Below are 18,337 nucleotides of genomic sequence, written 5' to 3' on the forward strand. Positions count from 1 at the left end.
TGTCTTATACCACACATAACAATAAAATGGACCAAAGCCTAAATGTGACCCCTGAAACCATAAAATTCCTAGAAGAAAACATAGGCAGCGATCTCTTTGACATCAGCCATAGAGACATTTTTCTAGATGTTTCCTTTGGTAAGGGAAATAAAAGCAAGTTAAACTCTTGGGACTACCCCAAAATAAAAAGCTTTTGCACAGGAAAGGAAACCAGCAACAAAACGAAAAGACAACCTGCTGAATGGGGGGAGATATTTGCAAGTGATGTATCCAATAAGGAATTAATATCTAAATTATACCAAGAATTTCTACAACCCAACACACAAAAAACAAATGATCCAATTTAAAAATGGGCAGAAGACATGATAAACATTTTTCCAAAGATGATATACAGATGGCCAACGAACTTGTGAAAAGATGCTCAACGTCACTAATCATCAGAAAAATACAAAGCAAAACCGCAGTGAGATATCACCATACACCTGTAAGAATGGCTAAAATCAACAACATGAGAAACAACAAGTGTTGGCAAGAATGTGGAGAAAAAGGAACCTTCGTGCACTGTTGATGGGAAGGCAAACTGGTATAACCACTGTGGAAAACAGTATGGACGTCCCTCAAAATATTAAAAATAGAATTACCATATGATCCGGTAATTCCACTGGTAGGTGTATACCCAAAGAAAATAAAAATACTAATTCAAAAAGATACATGCACCTCAGGAGAAACCAAACCTTGTTGCCACCTTGACCTTGGACTTCCAGCCTCTAGAACTGTGAAGGCTGTTCAAACCACTCAGTATATGGCATTTGTTATGACAGCCTAAGCAAAGAGGTGATCATATCTCAGGCATCCTAACTCACTGAGACCTTGAACTTATTTGCTCACCTGTAGGTTCTTAATATGACAAGTATCCTTCACTGAATTTTATGGGTGAAGTTACATGATATGTTCTAATTGCATTTGCATATTTGGTATATTCAAAGATCTTAAGACATTTCCCTCCTACACATTAAGAGTTGAATTGTTGAATATACTCCCATAGTGCTTTTAACTTATGTTTCCTCTGTTCTCTTCTTTAGTCTTCTTTAAAACACTATCCATTCCGTTTCTATTCTTGGGATCTGGAGTTTTCAAAGAGATGCATATTTCCTGGGTTTACAGTTGCTGCTCATTACAGGTAGGAAGTCAGAGTATATCGGGCCATGGAACCAAAGAACTTACTAGCTATTGTAGATAAGGTTGCTATAAACATAAGGGTGCATGTATCCCTTGGAATTAGTGTTTTTGTATTTTGGGGTAAATACCCAGTAGTGCAACTGCTGGCTCATAGGGTAGTTCTATTGTTAACTTTTTAATGAAACTCCACACTGTTTTTCCAGAATGGCAGCACCAGTTTGCATTCCAAGTGTCCATCAATAGATGAATGGATAAAGACATGGTGTGTGTACGTGTGTATATAAAATGGAATACTATCCAGTTATAAAAAGGAATGAAATATTGCCATTTGCAGTGACATGGATGGAGCTAGAAATTACAATGCTAAGTGAAATAAGTCATTCACTTTCGAATGTCCCCTCTCTGTAAAGAGAGATTTCCTGTTATTCTTCCTTTCCAATCTTACTCTAATAAACTTTTACCTGCTGCTTAAAAAGAAAGAAAGAAAGAAAGAAAGAAAGAAAGAAAGAAAGAAAAAAAGGAAGAAAGAAATCAGTCAGTCAGAGAAAGACAAATACCATAGGATTTCACTGATATGTGGAATTTAAGAAGCAAAACAAATGAGCAAAGGAAAAAAGAGAGACAAATTAAGAAGCAGGCTCTTTTTTTTTTTTATTAGTTTTCTTTATTTTTGAGAGGCAGAGAGAGACAGAGTGTGAGCAGGAAAGGGGCAGAGAGAGACGGAGACACATCATCGGAAGCAGGCTCCAGGCTCTAAGCTGTCAGTACAGAGCCCGATGCGGGGCTGAACTCACGAACCGAACCGTAAGAGCATGACCTGAGCTGAAGTCGGATGCTCACCTGACTGAGCCACCCAGGTGCCGGAAGCAGACTCTTAATAAAAGTGAACAAACCGATGGTTACCAGAAGGGAGGTAGGTGGGGGGGGGATGGGTGAAATAGGTGATGGAGGTTAAGGAGTGCACTTGTGATGAGCACCAGGTGATGTATAGAAGTGTTGAATCACTATATCATACACCTGAAACTATTACAACACTGTATATTAACTGTACGGGAATTAAAATAAAAAAACAAAAACAAAAACAACAAAGAACTTACTAGCTGTGTGTCACCTCAAATAAAGTATCCTCTTGCCATGACTCAGTTTCCTCATCTTCATAAGATAATGATTCCTATATGATTTTCACAGTTCCCAGAAGCATTAGCTGCAATGTAAGTGCTATGCCCTGTGCACTAAATGGCTTATGGTGGGCACTCAATAAATGATTGCCTTTCTCTCTCTTCTGCCCTGTGATCCAGGCTGCTTGTTATATCACTATTTACAAGGTCTAACCCCCAGTCCAGGAACTTATGTAACCTGGTGGACACATGGAATTTGTAGAGAGACGTTTTGATAAAGCAGAAAACGTACGGAGTCACGACGGTGCCAGTTCTCCATGTGGTTCTCCTGCAGGTCCCCTTCCCTCTCTCGAAGCCTCAGTTATCTTACCGTAAAGTGGGGGCTGGGACTACACTATCCCTCTCGTATCTTCTATACCCAGTATTTTCCCTGCAAGCCACGGGGTCTAAGGAGATGGCTGGATGTGAGAGGTCTTCATTCTGATTTCATCCTACCCAAACCATTACTGCAGTCCCATGGCTACACTCTATCAACATTAGATCCCACTATTTAAATTTAATTTTTTTGTTAGCATTTTAATATTGAATTTAACACACCTCACATAAAATTAGGGTCTTACTGGCTTTAAGATTCAACGATAAGTAAATTAGTTTGTTTCCTAAAATCTATTTTTGTCCTAAAAGGATACTGCAAATATTGCCCACAAGAAACTCCCAGCTGGGGTACCTGGGTGGCTCAGTCCATTAAGCATCCAACGCTTGGTTCTGGCTCAGGTCATGAGCTCATGGTTTGTGAATTCGAGCCCTGCATCAGGCTCTCTGCTGACAGCGCAGAGATTCTCTGTCACCCTCTCTCCGCTCCTTCCGCACTCATGCTCTTTCTCTCAATATAATAAATAAACATTAAAAAGAAAAGAAAAGAAACTCTCAGCTCTCATTGTGGTGGAGCCCCTGGAATATCTCGTTCCTGTTAGAAAAGATGGGTGTATCATATGGCATCAGTAAGGAGACAGGAGCAAAGGTGCTGATGAACAAATTGTCCTGAATTCTTTCTGCTTCCGGCCGCCATCTTCCACTTCACGCCTGTGTCCATGTCCAGGGAGAGCTGAGGCTCAGGTGGAATGGGGAGGTGCAGTGCGGGATGGGTGGACAAGTCGAGTTTTATCCACTCACACGGCAAAACAGCGAATGCCACACCTGCTGCTTCCGCCTTCTTGTCCACTTTTTACACACTCCTGGGTGTGAAACAGTTTGGCCCACAGCTGACAAGAAGCACACTTCCTGACTTAAGGAGAGCTTCCGAGGGATAGCTGTTTCCTTTTCTTTTCTAGAGAAAATGACAAATACATATAAATGAGCATCTTAGGGCGCAAGACACACACTAAATTTCATCAGTATTCATGACATGTGCTTCATTCTCTCCACAACTGACATCTGTTAAAAACGAGATTTGGGAGTGCTATCCTGGTTCCAGTAATTCTATAACATGGATTCTGCGCTGATGCTTTATTGATTTCTCCCACTTTTGTCACCCTGAATTTACAACTACTGTAGATAACTTTCAGCCCTGTGGAATCTCCTTCTACAGAGACGGTAACACTGTCTATTCAATGAAATGCATTATGTAAGAGGCCAAATCACTTAGTTGTTGAGAACAGCCTCAATTTCATTTGTATGTCAAGATAGCTCTATTTTAAATCTCGTTAGGTAAATTTCTAAAACGGTGATTAAACCGTAGCCAGCCAAGGGAAAACTAGAAATAAATTAGAAGTGTCACTGATTTGAGAACTCTAGTTCTTTCCTGCGTGCCTACAGAAATTAAGGAGCGTCTCTTTTCTGGGTTACAGGCTTTGGTGAGAAATCCGGAAGAAAGAATGTGTGAAAGAAAAAGATGACAACTATGCATGGCAAACAAAATCCGAAGATTATTACAGTGAAAGCAAGAGGAAGTCAGAAGAATACCTACTACTAAAGGTAAGTGGACACCTGTAAATGCTGAACTCTGATGCTGAACAGGAAAGTGGGTTTCTACACGTATGTGTGTGAGTGTACAGAGACTTACCAAGTGGGGATAGGATAGGATAGGATAGGATAGGATAGGATAGGATAGGATAGGATAGGATACATAATATGATCTACCATCAAAATATCTGTGTTCTAGAAATGAGGAAGAAAATTAGTAAATACAGTTAATTCCTTACTCTCAAATAAAAGCTAGCTGCCCAAAAGTTGAAAAATAGACTTACCTTTTACAAAGGGGTTCTCTTTTCAGAAAGCAAAACAAACAAAAGCCAAAATAACCGATGTACTAACTAACTGTGCTGTGCCGTTGGCACATTTCCTACAATATATTTCCAATATTTTATACACACAGTTGTAAAGTTATTATCTTTTTGTTCTCAGTTGAACACTGACCGGCTTAAGTCCAGAGGACAATTGAGCAAGCTAATAGTTGATTATTTTTATACATGCAGTGATTTTTGTCCTTAGCTTTCTTGTAGTACAGGTGTGCTCTGTACCTTTAGTGTTAGTCCTTTGCGTCTTTCCCCTATTTTCCATGGCTTTTTACAATAAAATAAGAGGGAAATTGAAATATTTCAGTGGCAGCCCAAACTGGAAACCAAACTGCCAGGCTCATGGGCAGTGCTAGCGTATGATGTCTCAGGATGTTTCTACATTAGGTGATCTCAGAAATCCATATTTGACACAGTCCATATTTGATTTGAGGGAGATTGATGTATAATGTGAAAAGTATGAGTTGTATCAAAGCAGAATGTACAACAGTTAAGGACAGCATTTACACAGTCTCTCGAAATGCTTCCTTGAGTGAAATAAACAGGTGGATTGCAATTTCCACGCACCAACCCGGCTGGAGAGGACTATCCTTGAGCAGTCAGAGACATGGACTCAAGATTCTTGGTCTTCCACTGACCACTTCTATGACTGTGGTCAAAATGGCTCATCTTCCTTCGCCTCAGTTTTCTTGGGTAGATGAGGATACGTGGATGAAATGAGTTAATATTATACAAAGCACCTGGGAGAATGGTGAGCACATAGAAAGTGCTCAATAATTAGTGGCTGATTTTATCCTTGAGTAAAGTGTCCTTCAGAGATGGAAATCTCTGTTGTTTTCTGTGGAGCAGAGAGGTAGAGGAGCCTAAAGGGTGCAGAGGAAGTGAAGGCGGATATGTCTCACCCTGGGCGCGTATGCACCGTCCACGCTGCTATCTTGGGAACCCACGGGCACTAGGAAGGATAAAAGAAAGCTACAGGGGGCTCAGTGTGTCTCTCAAACTCGTAGTCACTTAGGTGCTTCGGGAACAATTGGAGAATATAAACTTAAGTGGTGTAGGATCTTAAATTACAAAGCAGGTCATCTCAGACTCTTGGCTGCAATCTGTAAGGCACGGTGTGATCCGGCCCTAGCCGGATTTATCTCCAGCTTCTCCCACTTGCATTCTGGGCTCACTCATACCTTGTTCCTGACCCTTTCAATCACAACAGATCCTTTGCACACACTACCCGTGAGCCTTTGCACACACTACCCAGTGCAGCCTGTATACTCTCCCTCCCTGCACCTGACTCCTTTGCACTTTCCTTTCTGTCTCAGACCTGTCTACTAAGGAGAGCCACCGCCCCCCCATGACACTGTCTTCCAAAAATATCACTGTTACATTTGTTGTCATTCTCATCAACATTAACTTTGAGGGTCTTTTTGTCCATATCCTTGAAACAAGGGACATTCAGAAATTTTCTCATCCTTGCCAGTCTGACAGGCGATGAGCTTGGCTATTTAAAGTAGGTATAAGTGGGGTGCCTGGGTGGCTCAATTGTGAGTTTGAGCCCTGCATCGGGCTCTGTGCTGACAGCTCAGAGCCTGGAACCTGCTTTGGATTCTGTGTAACCCCCTCTCTCTGCCCCTCCCCCACTCGTGCTCTGTCTCACTCTGTCTCTCAAAAATAAATAAATGTTAAAAAAATTTTTTTAATTTTTAAAAGAAAATAAAGTAGGTATAAGAAAGGACATACAGATAGGCAATGAGGGCAGAAGTTAATCATTCATTGTCATCAGAGCCTGTTTCCTTTAGGGCACTCATTCTTAATGGGAATTATTTTCTTTATTTGCTTCCTCAGTTATTTTTCCTACCTTTCTTACTGGTCTGTAGGTCCTGTGAGGCTGGGTTGATGTTTTCACAATAATATTCTGGGATCCTGGTCCAGCAACTGCTGTATCTGATGTACTTGAAAAACATTCTGGGAGTGAAAAAATGAATGAGAAGGACAGGGTCCCTGATCTCAGGAGCACAGGTGTTGTAATTGAGACAGATGATCTCTTTAGAGGACTAGAGATTCAGAATTAGAGCAAGGAGATAATCAATGGGTCTCACAAAAAAATTTGACTCATGGAGGCAGGAGAAAGATTCTAAACATTAACTGCACAGCACAAATAAGGACCAACTTAAATGGGTATAGGCCGTAGTGCCGGGCAGGGTGTTTCCCTTCAGTTGCTGGATTGTGTGGAGATGGGCGGGGTTCGAGGGTAGGGCTCAGGGTAGTGATCGGTTGCCCAACACTACGGAGAAAATTTTGTATTTTAATATTAAGTGCAGCTACACGTATGCATTGCTACTGAATATCAGCCCTGATTATAGTATACCTTATTTATTTATTTATTTATTTATTTATTTATTTATTTATTTATTTGTTTGTTTTATTTATTTATTTTTTTTTCAACGTTTATTTATTTTTGGGACAGAGAGAGACAGAGCATGAACGGGGGAGGGGCAGAGAGAGAGGGAGACACAGAATCGGAAACAGGCTCCAGGCTCTGAGCCATCAGCCCAGAGCCTGACGCGGGGCTCGAACTCCCGGACCGCGAGATCGTGACCTGGCTGAAGTCGGACGCTTAACCAACTGCGCCACCCAGGCGCCCCTAGTATACCTTATTTAAATAACCAAGTGCACCTGTCAAACTGGCAAGAATGAAAGAAGTTCTAAATACCCCTTGTGGGAAAGACATGGACAGAAAGGCTCTCATGATCACTGTCGATGAGACTGTCAACAGTGGCCATATTTTTGGAAGCTAACTTGGCAGTGTTTGTCAAAATGTTAAATGCACATTCGCATTGACCAGATAATAGAACTTTTAAGAGTTTGTCTTCCAGACAAACTGGTCTGAATACAAAACACTGTATGCACAAGTACGTTTGCTCTAGCGCTGTTTTAATAGCAAAAATATGGCAGCAGTTTATGTGTCTACTAATAGAAGAGTAGTAAATAAGTGGTGGTATTTCCATCCAATAGGACAAGGTAGCCCCTGAAATGTATTAACTGAAAGGGGAAAAGCTCCTGAAATTGTGTATATTATGATCATGTCTGTCAAAAGCGAATGAACACAACTTAAGTGTCATCAACAGATGAATGGATAAACAAAATTTGGTCTTTGATGGAATATTCTTCCGCCATAAAAAGGAATGAAGTTCTGATACATGCTACAATATGCATAAATCTTGAAAACAGGGGTGCCTGAGTGGCTCAGTCGGTTAAGTGTCCAACTCTTGATTTTGGTTCAGGTCATGATCTCACGGTTCATGAGTTCGAGCCCCATGTTGGGCTCTGTGCTGATAGCACAGAGCCTGCTTGGGATTCTCTCCCTCTCCCTCTCTCTGCCTCTCCCCCACTCACATTCTATCTTTCTCTCAAAATAAATAAACATTAAAAAGGGGGGAAAAAGCAAAAAAACCATGAAAACATTACAATAAGTGACACAAAAGGACAAACACTGTACGATTCAACTTATGTGAATTATCTGGACTAGGCAAATTCATAGAGCAAGTAGAGATTACCAGGAATTGGGACAAGGGAGGAATGGGGCATTAATGATTAATGGGATTAATGGCTACTGTTTGGGGTGACGAAAAAGTCTTGGAACTAGATAGTGGTGATGGTTGCACAACATTGTGAATGAAATTAACGCCAACGAATTGTACATTGAAAAATGAAAATGGCAGATTTATGTCATATCTATTTTATCAGAATTTTTTAAAACTTGAGAGAAAAAGTAAATGAGCAGACAAAAAATAAAAGGAGGCCCACACACACGTGTGCCCACAGGCATATAGTCTGGAAAGTTACCTTCAGATTATTGACAGTGATTGTCTAACAGATGGAATGAGGGGCAGAGCAGGAGAGAAGAAAATTTTATCCCCTATCCTTGTATATTTTTTGCATTTTTCACAGTAAGCATAGATTTTAACATTTTTTCAATTGAAGGGTTTTTTTTAAAAAAGTCATCCTGACCTGTGGTAAAACCCTAGAATTGGTACCATTTTCCAGTTTACAACCAAAACAATCCTGAAAGGTCTGTTTCCAATTGAATGTGCTCACATATAACATCCCTGTGTGTGCAATGTTTAACCTGGAGTGAGAATTTAATTACAGCTTAAAACAAGAAATAGTTTTCCTTTTCTAAATTAAACTACATCTTGTGGAAAACAGGCTCTCGATATAGAAAGAACTTGATCTTATCCCTCCCTCAAAGAAGACCAACTCCTCTATCTAGTAATTTCCTGCAAAGGAAACTGCTTCTATTCGTAGTTTTACATCCCCTTTGTTGGTAAAGCATCTAAGGCATGTTGGCTATACAATAATGAGACTTAATATCAGAACCCCCAGAAGTTTTTATGCATAATAAGAGATTTTTTTAACCATAATAAAATTCCGTGAAAATAGCATTTGAATGGGTCATCCATTTTGCAAAATGTGTAAACCCTATAACGTAGTCACAGGTTCATAAAAGTAAAGAGAATATATGGAAGGGCATGCACTTCATGTTGGAAACCCCAAGGAGATGATCTCATGAATGGTGTCAGATGAGTGGAGATTACTTACTTCTTTATATGCCTGTGCCATGTTTAATTGTTACAATTAAGGGCTTTCTAATAGCTTTATTAAGGCAGAACTGACCAGCAATTGAACTGCACATATTTAAAGGGTAAAATTTGAGGAGTGCCTGATGGCTCAGTCAGTAGAGCATGGGGGTCATGAGTTCGAGCTCCAGGTTGAGTGCGGAGTTTACTTTAGAAAAAAATAAACTAAAACAGAGTGTCAAATTTGAGGAAAACACGTTGTAACTCTATGAAGAGGGAGATGCTAACTAAACTTACCCTGGTAATAATTTCACAACGTGTGTATGTCCAGTCATTATGCCGTCCACCTTAAATTTACACAGAGCTGTATGTCAGTTATGTCTCAAGGAAACAAAAAAAGGCAAAGAGAAGGATGAGGGGGAAGATGAAACTGGCAAAATATTTTCAAATATAATTAAGAAAGAGGATCCTCTGAGAATTCTTAAGTGTCTTGTTTTTTGTTGCATGTTTGGCACTGCTTAGGCAGTAAAATAAACCAGCAGCTCAGAGCTGAGAAGCCAAAAAATAAAAAATAAAAAAATAAAGTGGGCAGCCTGATACGTTTTGGCATATGTTTATACTCATGAAGCCATCACCATAATCAAGTTAATGAAAACATCCATCATTCTTCAGTCTTCTCATGCGCCTTTGTAATCTGCCCTTCCTGCCCTATCCCACTCCTCTCTTACCCCAGGCAACCACTGATCTTGTTTCTATCACTGTGTATTAGTTTGCGTTTCCTACAATTTTATATGAATGAAATCCTACACTACAAATTGTTTTGTCTGGCATCTTTCACTCAGCATAATTATTTTGAGATTCATCCATGCTGTACTGTGTATGATGTTCCATTCCTTTATATTGTTGAGTTGGATTCCATTACCTGAATAACCTCCATTTGTTGAGTTATTCACCACTGATGGGCGTTTGAGTTATTAACAGTTTTTCACTATTACAAATAATGCTACCATGCATATTCATGTATAAGTCTTTATGTGAATATAGGCTTTCAGCTCTCTTGGGTAAATATCTAGGAGTAGAATGGCTCCATCCTATGGTAGGTATATGTCAGGTTTTTGAGAAATTGTCACACTGTTTTCTTAAGTGGTTGTACCAGTTTACATTCCCACCTGCCCTGAAAGAGAGTTCCAGTTCCTTCACCTTCTTATCAGTAGATGGTATGACCAGTCTTTTTCCATTTCATCCATTCTGATAGGTATGTAGTAATAACTCGTTGTGGTTTTAACTTGCTTTTCCCTAAAGACGACTGATGCTGAATATCTTTTCACATTCTAACTGGCCATCTGTATATTTTCTCAGTGAACTGATTCAATCTTTTGTGCATTTTTTAAAAGTCGGTGTTTTGTTTTGTTTTTTAAGTTTTATTTATTTAAGTGATCTCTGCACTCAACATGGGGCTTGAACTCACAATCCCAAGATCAAGAGTCAGATGCTCTACTGACTGAGCAAGCCAGGCACCCCAGGTGTTTTGTTTTCTTATTGAATTTGAGAGTTCTTTATATATTCTGGATGCAAGTCCTTTCTCAGATGTCTGCTTTGCAAATATTTTCTCCTAGTGTCTACCTTGTTTTCTCTTTTTCTCAATGGTGTCTTTTGGAGAGGAGAGGTTTTTTTGATGTGTTTAATTTGGGGTTTTTTTGTTTGTTTTTAAAAAAAATTTTTTTTAATGTTTATTTCTTTTTCAGAGAGAGAGAGAGACAGAGCGTGAGTAGGGGAGGGGCAGGGAGAGAGGGAGACAGAATCTGAAGCAGGCTCTAGGCTCTGTGCTGTCAGCACAGAGCCCAATGCGGGGTTCGAACTGACAGAAAGAGATCGGGACCTGAGCCAAAGTTGGACAGTCAACCGACTGTGCCATCCAGGTGCCCCTTGATGTGTTTAATTTGTTTTAATTTGAATTATTACGGTGAGGGACATCTAAGGATATTTGTCAGCCCTCACAATTTTTACATTTAGATACCCACCCGACACGATATCAAGCATATTAAAACTCACATGTATCCCACATTAAAGATAATCTTTTACTCTCTTCCCTTTTTAAAGGCTTTTTAATTCATTTTGAAATTATTTATTACAAGAAACTCATTTAGTTTCTTATTGGCTATAATTCTTCAGGATTCATCATGTATCCTTGATGATTCATGCCGAGTAAAAAATGTAACTTGAAATTACTTTAAAACATAATGTAATTTAATATAAGCTACACTTTGTCAACTAACAAAGTTTGACAATACATTAATTTTTGTAGATATTAATTTAAGTATTTATTACTTTAATTTGGGTAGTTTTCTTTTTCATATTTAGAAGCCAGTAAGTTTGTTTGCTTATTTTTTAGCTCTGGAATATATGTAGCTTCTAGAATTTGAAAAAAACCAGTCTGGTTAAAGTACATTTAAAGAAAAATATAATAATTAGTAAATTCAAAAGAAATAACTTAAGGATGTTCTCAAGCATGTAATAGGCAATCATTAGGTGTGAGTAACCGGGTTTGAAAGAGATACCTGGAGACTGACTGGCATTCAGAACACTAAATGTTAAGGGGCGCCTGGGTGGCTCAGCTGGCTAAAAGTGTCGACTTCGGCTCAGGTCATGATCTCGCGGTTCGGGAGTTCGAGCCCCGCGTCGGGCTCTGTGCTGACAGCTCAGAGCCTGGAGCCTGTTTAATATTCTGTGTCTCCCTCTCTCTCTGACCCTCCCCCGTTCATGCTCTGTCTCTCTCTGTCTCAAAAATAAATAAATCTTAAAAAAGAAATTTAGAACACTAAATGTTGAGGAATTTGATGTGTTTCTGCTGGTACTCAAATTTCCTGCTGAAGTTTAGTTAAAACAAAGAAACAAACAGACTCTCTTTTGGCTCCGAAGTCTCACAAAATGATGGTTCTTATTTTTTAAATTTTCCTATTTTTAAAAATGTTTTTATTTCAAAATTATTGCATGATTTATGTAAAGATAGTCAAACAGGAAACGTATTTTATGATGTTGAATATTAAAGGCTCTCACTTCCATTCTTCAAAGTTAACTGTTAAACATTTTCTTTAATTAAAATAAATAGAAAACAGATGCAAGGTCTTTTATTCCCTTCAAAGCAAGAAATAACTTTAAAATCATCAAAGATACATACAAATATAGGAATATCTAAATGTCAAATGAATGATAGATATTAAAATATGTGTCCTTCGTATGGAAGTCTGCTTGAAAACCATTTAAAAATGTTAAACGATCATTAGGAAAATGCAAATCAAATCCCGCAATAAGATACCACTTCATCCACTAGAATGGCTATTATATATGTATTTTTAGAAAGTGCTGGTAAGGCTGTGCATAAATTGGAATCCTGTGCATTGGTGGGAATGTGAAATGGTGCAGTCACTGTGGGAAACAGTATGGCCATTCTTCAAAAAAAATTGAACTAGAATTAGAGTGCCTGGGTAGCTCAGTTGGTTAAGCGTCCGACTTTTGATTGGGGCTCAGGTCATGATCTCATGGTTTGTGAATTCGAGCCCTGCACTTGACATGCTGTCACTCCTCCTCGCTCTGCCCCTCCCCTGCTCACGCTTCCCCTCGCTCTTTCTCTCTCTCAAAATAAATAAATAAACGTTAAAGAAATTTTTTGAAATAAAAAATGTTAAGCTAGAATTACCATATGATCCAGCAGTCCACCTCTGAGTGCATACCTAAAAGCATTGTAAGCGGAGACTTCTTTTTTTTTAAAAAAATTTTTAACGTTTATTTATTTTTGAGACAAAGAGAAAGAGAGCATGAACGGGGGAGGGTCAGAGGGAGGGAGACACAGAATCTGAAACAGGCTCCAGGCTCTGAGCTGTCAGCACAGAGCTCTGAGCTGTCAGCACAGAGCCCGACGCGGGGCTCGAACTCACGGACCATGAGATCATGACCTGAGCCGAAGTCGGCCGCTTAACCGACTGAGCCACCCAGGCGCCCCGTAAGTGGAGACTTCTTGAACAGATACTTGTACACCAATATTCATAGCATTACTCACAACCGCCAATGGTAGAAACAAACCAAGCATCCATTGACAGGTGAATTGATAAACAGAATGTGGTCTATACATACAATGGAATACTATTCAGCCTTAAAAAGGAAGAACATTCTGGCACATGGTACAATATGGAAGAACCTTAAGGACTTTATGCCGAGTGAAACAAGCCGGACACAGTAGGACAAATATTGTATGATTCCGTTTATATGAGGTTCCCAGACTAGTCAAATTCATAGAGACAGAGGTGGAATAGTGGTTGCCACGGGCTGGGGGGGAGGGGAAAATGAGGAGTCACTGCCTCATGGCTACAGAGTGGCATTTGGGGATGACGAAAATGTTCTGGGGAAGGATGGTGATGATGATTGTCCAACAATATAAATGTACTTACTGCCACAAAACCCTACACTTAAAAATGGCTAGAATGGTAACTTTCATCTCACATGTGTTTTACCACAACTTTGAAATAACATTAAGAGGAAAAATTTCCGAATGTTTCCAAATAAAAAAAAAAAAATAGCTAAATTACCACCCTAATGCACTTTAGTGATAGCCAAAATTTCCTAATGGTCTCATGGCCCAAAATGAAAGAGCAATATTTTCAAAGGGAAAAAAAGTATTTTCCTTTCAAGTGATCCTTTAAATGATACTTCTGACTTAGTAGTGCCGCTTCAGAAAGAAATTACCAGCCACCTCACAGGCATTCTTTAAAGACTTTACACATATTAACTCATTTAATCTTCAACAGAGCCAGGAAAGGCTGTTATTTCCATTTCAGAGATGAGAAAGGACGTGGAGAACAGAGAGGTTATGTAACATGCCCAAGGTTACACAGTTGGTGAGAGGTAAAGCTGGCTGTCAAACCCTGGAAAGTTGGTTCTAGAGCTCACAGTGCTCTGAGCCACTACGTTTTCCCATCTAGTAGTATCAGGGGAGCTGTCTATATACTGGGGGAGCATGCCTAGAATTTCTACCGGGTGGTTATACCTGGAAAGCTTAAGAGTATTGATACTCTTTTAGCTTTTCTTCAGTAAAAGCTTGTGCCTTGAAATATGTAAATAATTTATCTCCAGCTGGAAATTATTCTTCAACATTTACCTGGTTTTTTAGTAATGCCAATCTTGAAGGAGGTGCAAGAAAATGCTATACACAAAAATGTAAGTTTTCTAAGCTTTATCAGGGAAAAAGCTCTGGAAAGAATATCTCCATATTGAAAGAAGATTCTTATATTCTTTCTTTCATCCTAAGATTAATGCCTCCCACAGCCTTACATTAATTTAAAAAATAATCATGTTTATATTCAAACAAATTTAGGAAATGGTGAATTACAAAGAGTTAGAATTTCTGTACTGTGGGACTTCTTAGGGATTAACATATTAAGAAACATTGTGTTGAGACTCCTGGATGGCTCAGTGGGTTAAGCATCTGACTCAGCTCAGGTCATAATCTCACAGCTCATGAGTTCGAGCCCCGCATCGGGCTGTTTGCTTACATCTCAGAGACTGGAGTCAGCTCCGGATTCTGTCTCCCTCTCTCTCTGCCCCTCCCCCACTCACCCTCTTGTCTTTTTCTCTCAAAAATAAATAAACATTAACAAATTTTTTTTAATATTGTGAATTGCCAAGAAAGGGAAATCATATGTATTATGTTAAATAATATATTAGTATATGTTATATAATATACAGTTGTTTCCCAGGGTTCTTTTACCACTACTGCTCCCATGGAAGAGCATGAGCAGTTGAGTGCTTCCTGGAACACTTTTGGGAATCTGGGACATAACTAGGGATTTTCCAAATCTACCACCAGGGGGCACTCCCCTCCCACTTATATTCCGACAAACATTGGCCAAAACTTCATTTTCCCTCAGCACCCATAAGACAGGCAGACATTTTGAAGCAGACTTTGCTAAAACCTTTCAAATGATGAAGAAAAGAAATAAGAAAAATGAGAAGTTCTATAGTCACACCTCCCAAATCCATGAGGCTGAGCTGAAGAAATAGCAAGTCTGCTAAACTCTCCTGGGACAGTATGGACTACAAGTTGTCAGCCATATTGCTTGCCTTTTTCCACTCCTGCTTCTTAGCCAAGTGACCTGTCTGTCATCTTGACCCCCAAGAGCATCTATGGGCTTACCTTCTCACATCTGAGGATAAATCCCATAGACCTTAATGTTTTCACAGGTTAAATTATTCTCTAATTTTAATTTCCCAGGTCTGCACTGTGATCTTTCCTCTCAGTCCTGGCTGGCAGTTCTGAGGTACCTCTGTGGTGGTGAACCAATATGGCAGTTCCATGAATGTTCTAGTCATGATTAAATGTGCAGTAAATGTGTCACCCTCATGTCGCTTGCCAGGGCACACTTTATTAATCAGCAAAGCACGCTTTCTTTGTAAAACTCAGAACCAGTCCCACAGTCCTTCCTGACACTGGGCCCCAGGCAGGCATTACCAATGGGTTGCTGTTAATGAGAATGGAAAAATCCTTTCATCCAAGCTTAGGATATAAATTCCACCTACCTCTGGAACCTTCTGTGTTGACTCTCTCAGATGAATGTAATCTCTGGTAGCCTCTACTGAAAACACAGACACAGACACACACACACGTTTTAAAAAGCCTATTTTGGGGGCACCTGGGTGGCTCAGTCAGTTGAGCGTCCGACTCTTGGTTTTGGCTCAGGTCATTATCTTACAGTTCGTGGGTTCAAGCCCCGCGTTGGGCTCTGTGCTGACAGTATGGAGCCTGCTTAAGATTCTCTCTCTGCCCCACCCCCACTTGTGCACATGCTCTCTCAAAATAAATAAACTTGAAAAAAAATTTTTTAAGTCTACTTTAGCTCCACAATAATGAAAGTCTCTATTATAAGCCCATCTGAGCCTTATCCGTACCTTATCCATAGAGCACTGGAAAGATACTGTACCTTATTGGAACAGGAGGCTTGTTACATCCCAGCATGAGCCAGAGGCTTAAATTTGGCCCATTCTGTTGTTTAACTCTGACTGATATGGATATCATGTGCTTATGCCCCATTTTGATTAGCATGTCCTTGGAGTTGACTTTGTACAAGCTGCTCAGGAAATAGCCTCTGCTCTCTGTCGAACTTTAGCAAGTATCAGGCATTAAAGGGCCTAACCTGTTATGGTAGGCTTTGAAATGAATTGTCATCTTTCAGGTGTTTTTTTTTTTTTTTTTTTTTCTTTTAGCATTCACGAATAAGACGGGCAATACTTTGTAGTCACTAAGCTTGAACTCTGGAATTAGATGGGGTTCCACTCTTTGCTGCCTACTTAATTATTTTAGAGCCTTTGGCGAATTTCTCCTTCACCGCTCCAAACCTCCTGAAAAATAGAGGCAATAGTAATACCTATCGTGTTGTAGTTCATTTATAAAATTAACGTTATTGTGTATCTATTTTGTACCATGATTGGGTGGATTTAATGGAATGGGACATGTAACTAATTCACTTATTAAATGATACTATTGTTATTATTCCTCTTCTAAAGCACTGGTGTTTCAGCTGAAGCCCTCATGAAAGGTGGGGGCAAAAGATGGCCCTGGTTCTTGAATTCCAAGTTGATTAGAAATGAAATGTAGGTGGTAGACCAGCAGTCATTTAATTTTAAAATTGTGCACGGGAGGTGAACTTTCCGCAGTGGCCAGCGGGGTGCGCTGTGTGAACAGAGTACGTGACTGCCACAGCCGGGACAAGGTCGCACTTGCCCTCAGGGGAATGGGGCTCAAAATGGTGAGCAAGTACAACCTAACCGCCAATTCTCTAGCTTCTGTTTCCTGCTGAATTGAACTCTGTCCACATTCTAAGGGCAGCAGAATTGATTCACGTGTACTAGATGTCCTCTCTGACCAATACTGCTTTTGCAAAGAAAGCGATGTGCTTGGGGAAGCGTGAGGAGAAAGTGACACTGACACATTGGCTAATTGTTAAGAAAGCATTATGGAAATACTGTAAATGAAAAATTGACTACTGAGGAGAGAGGATAACACTGTGGAAAATAATAAGACAAGGAAATCTTGGAAAGCACTAGTTCATCAGCCACTTTCCTACTGTTCAAAGTCACAGTCTGGCCACAGTGGCCAAGTTCTAAGGACCAAAAGGTGAAGTTTTTATTGACAGCCTCTATGATTTTTTATATTGTTTTTATTGGATTTGCGATTTAGAATCTCACATTCTTTTAGTCTTGCCTCTTGAAATCAGCTTCAGAAAGCAACCCAGTCACCTGAGCAAATTTCAAATTTATCTTTTTTTTTTTTCCAAAAGAGCTGTTTTTATTCCAAATATGAATTTCCACATTGGGACTTAAGGTAGTCAGCGTATGTCTTACATCAATTACATTGTCTTATAAAAATAATTCAGCTTCTGACATTTGGATAAAAGAAATATTGTATCTCGTTATATAATATTTATTCTTGATTATCAGTGAAATCAAGGTTTTTTTTCTTGTATTTACTGGCCATTTATATCCCTTAGGAAGTTGCATATTCCCATCCTTCTTTTTCCAATGATTTGTTCTTTACATTAATAGATTAATGGGGCACCTGGGTGGCTCAGTTGGTTAAGCATCCAACTCTTGATTTCAGCTCAGGTCATGATCTCACAGTTTGTGGGACCAAGCCCTGCATCAGGCTCTGTGCTGACAATACGGAGCCTGCTTGGGCTTCTCTCTCTCCCCCTCTCTCTCTGCCCCTCTTGTTTGTGCTCTCTTGCTCTTACTCTCAAAATAAATAAATAAAGTGAAAAAAATTGATCAAGAAGGAAATCATTGATTTGGGGGTGACGGACCATAGTACAAGCAGCGGGCCTTAATAATACAGTCCTGATCACAAAACAATTCCAAAATATTGGAGAAGGTGAATTCTCAGCTTCTGCCTAAATTTGAGAGTTAAGTGTTGTGTCTTGACTTCTCTCTCCCACTTGGCGTCAATCTGGAGCTCACAGATGGCTGGTTCCTCTTCTTCAGAAGAAGGTGTGTACATTCTCTGTGAGCCCTGTGGCAGGTGCAAAGTGCTTGGAGAGAGGGACTCTTCCACATTCCATGCAGAGCCCCGTAGAAGAGGTGGGTCGTGCTGCTTGGCCATCCTCCTTGAGAGAAGGCACCAGGGGCA

The 18,337-nt window shown here is 39.8% G+C and overlaps 2 protein-coding genes across 7 annotated transcripts in view; one reads left to right on the forward strand and one right to left on the reverse strand.

Annotated features, from left to right (window-relative positions):
- FRMD4B (FERM domain containing 4B) overlaps nt 1-18,337 on the forward strand; it is a 425,720-nt gene that overhangs the window by 196,345 nt on the left and 211,038 nt on the right. For all 6 annotated transcript variants that reach the window (XM_086680927.1, XM_086680929.1, XM_086680961.1 and 3 more), the window contains one exon: nt 4,145-4,271. The gene's annotated coding sequence lies outside the window, so the exon portion shown is untranslated. The remainder of the gene's footprint in view (nt 1-4,144; nt 4,272-18,337) is intronic.
- Nucleotides 1-18,337, reverse strand: part of LOC147583550 (uncharacterized) — a 49,823-nt gene that overhangs the window by 26,176 nt on the left and 5,310 nt on the right. The gene's annotated exons all lie outside the window — the stretch shown is intronic.

This window comes from Puma concolor, chromosome A2 (genome assembly GCF_028749965.1).
Source record: "Puma concolor isolate L17-30 chromosome A2, mPumCon1.1.hap2, whole genome shotgun sequence".
NCBI classification, from domain to species: domain Eukaryota; kingdom Metazoa; phylum Chordata; class Mammalia; order Carnivora; family Felidae; genus Puma; species Puma concolor.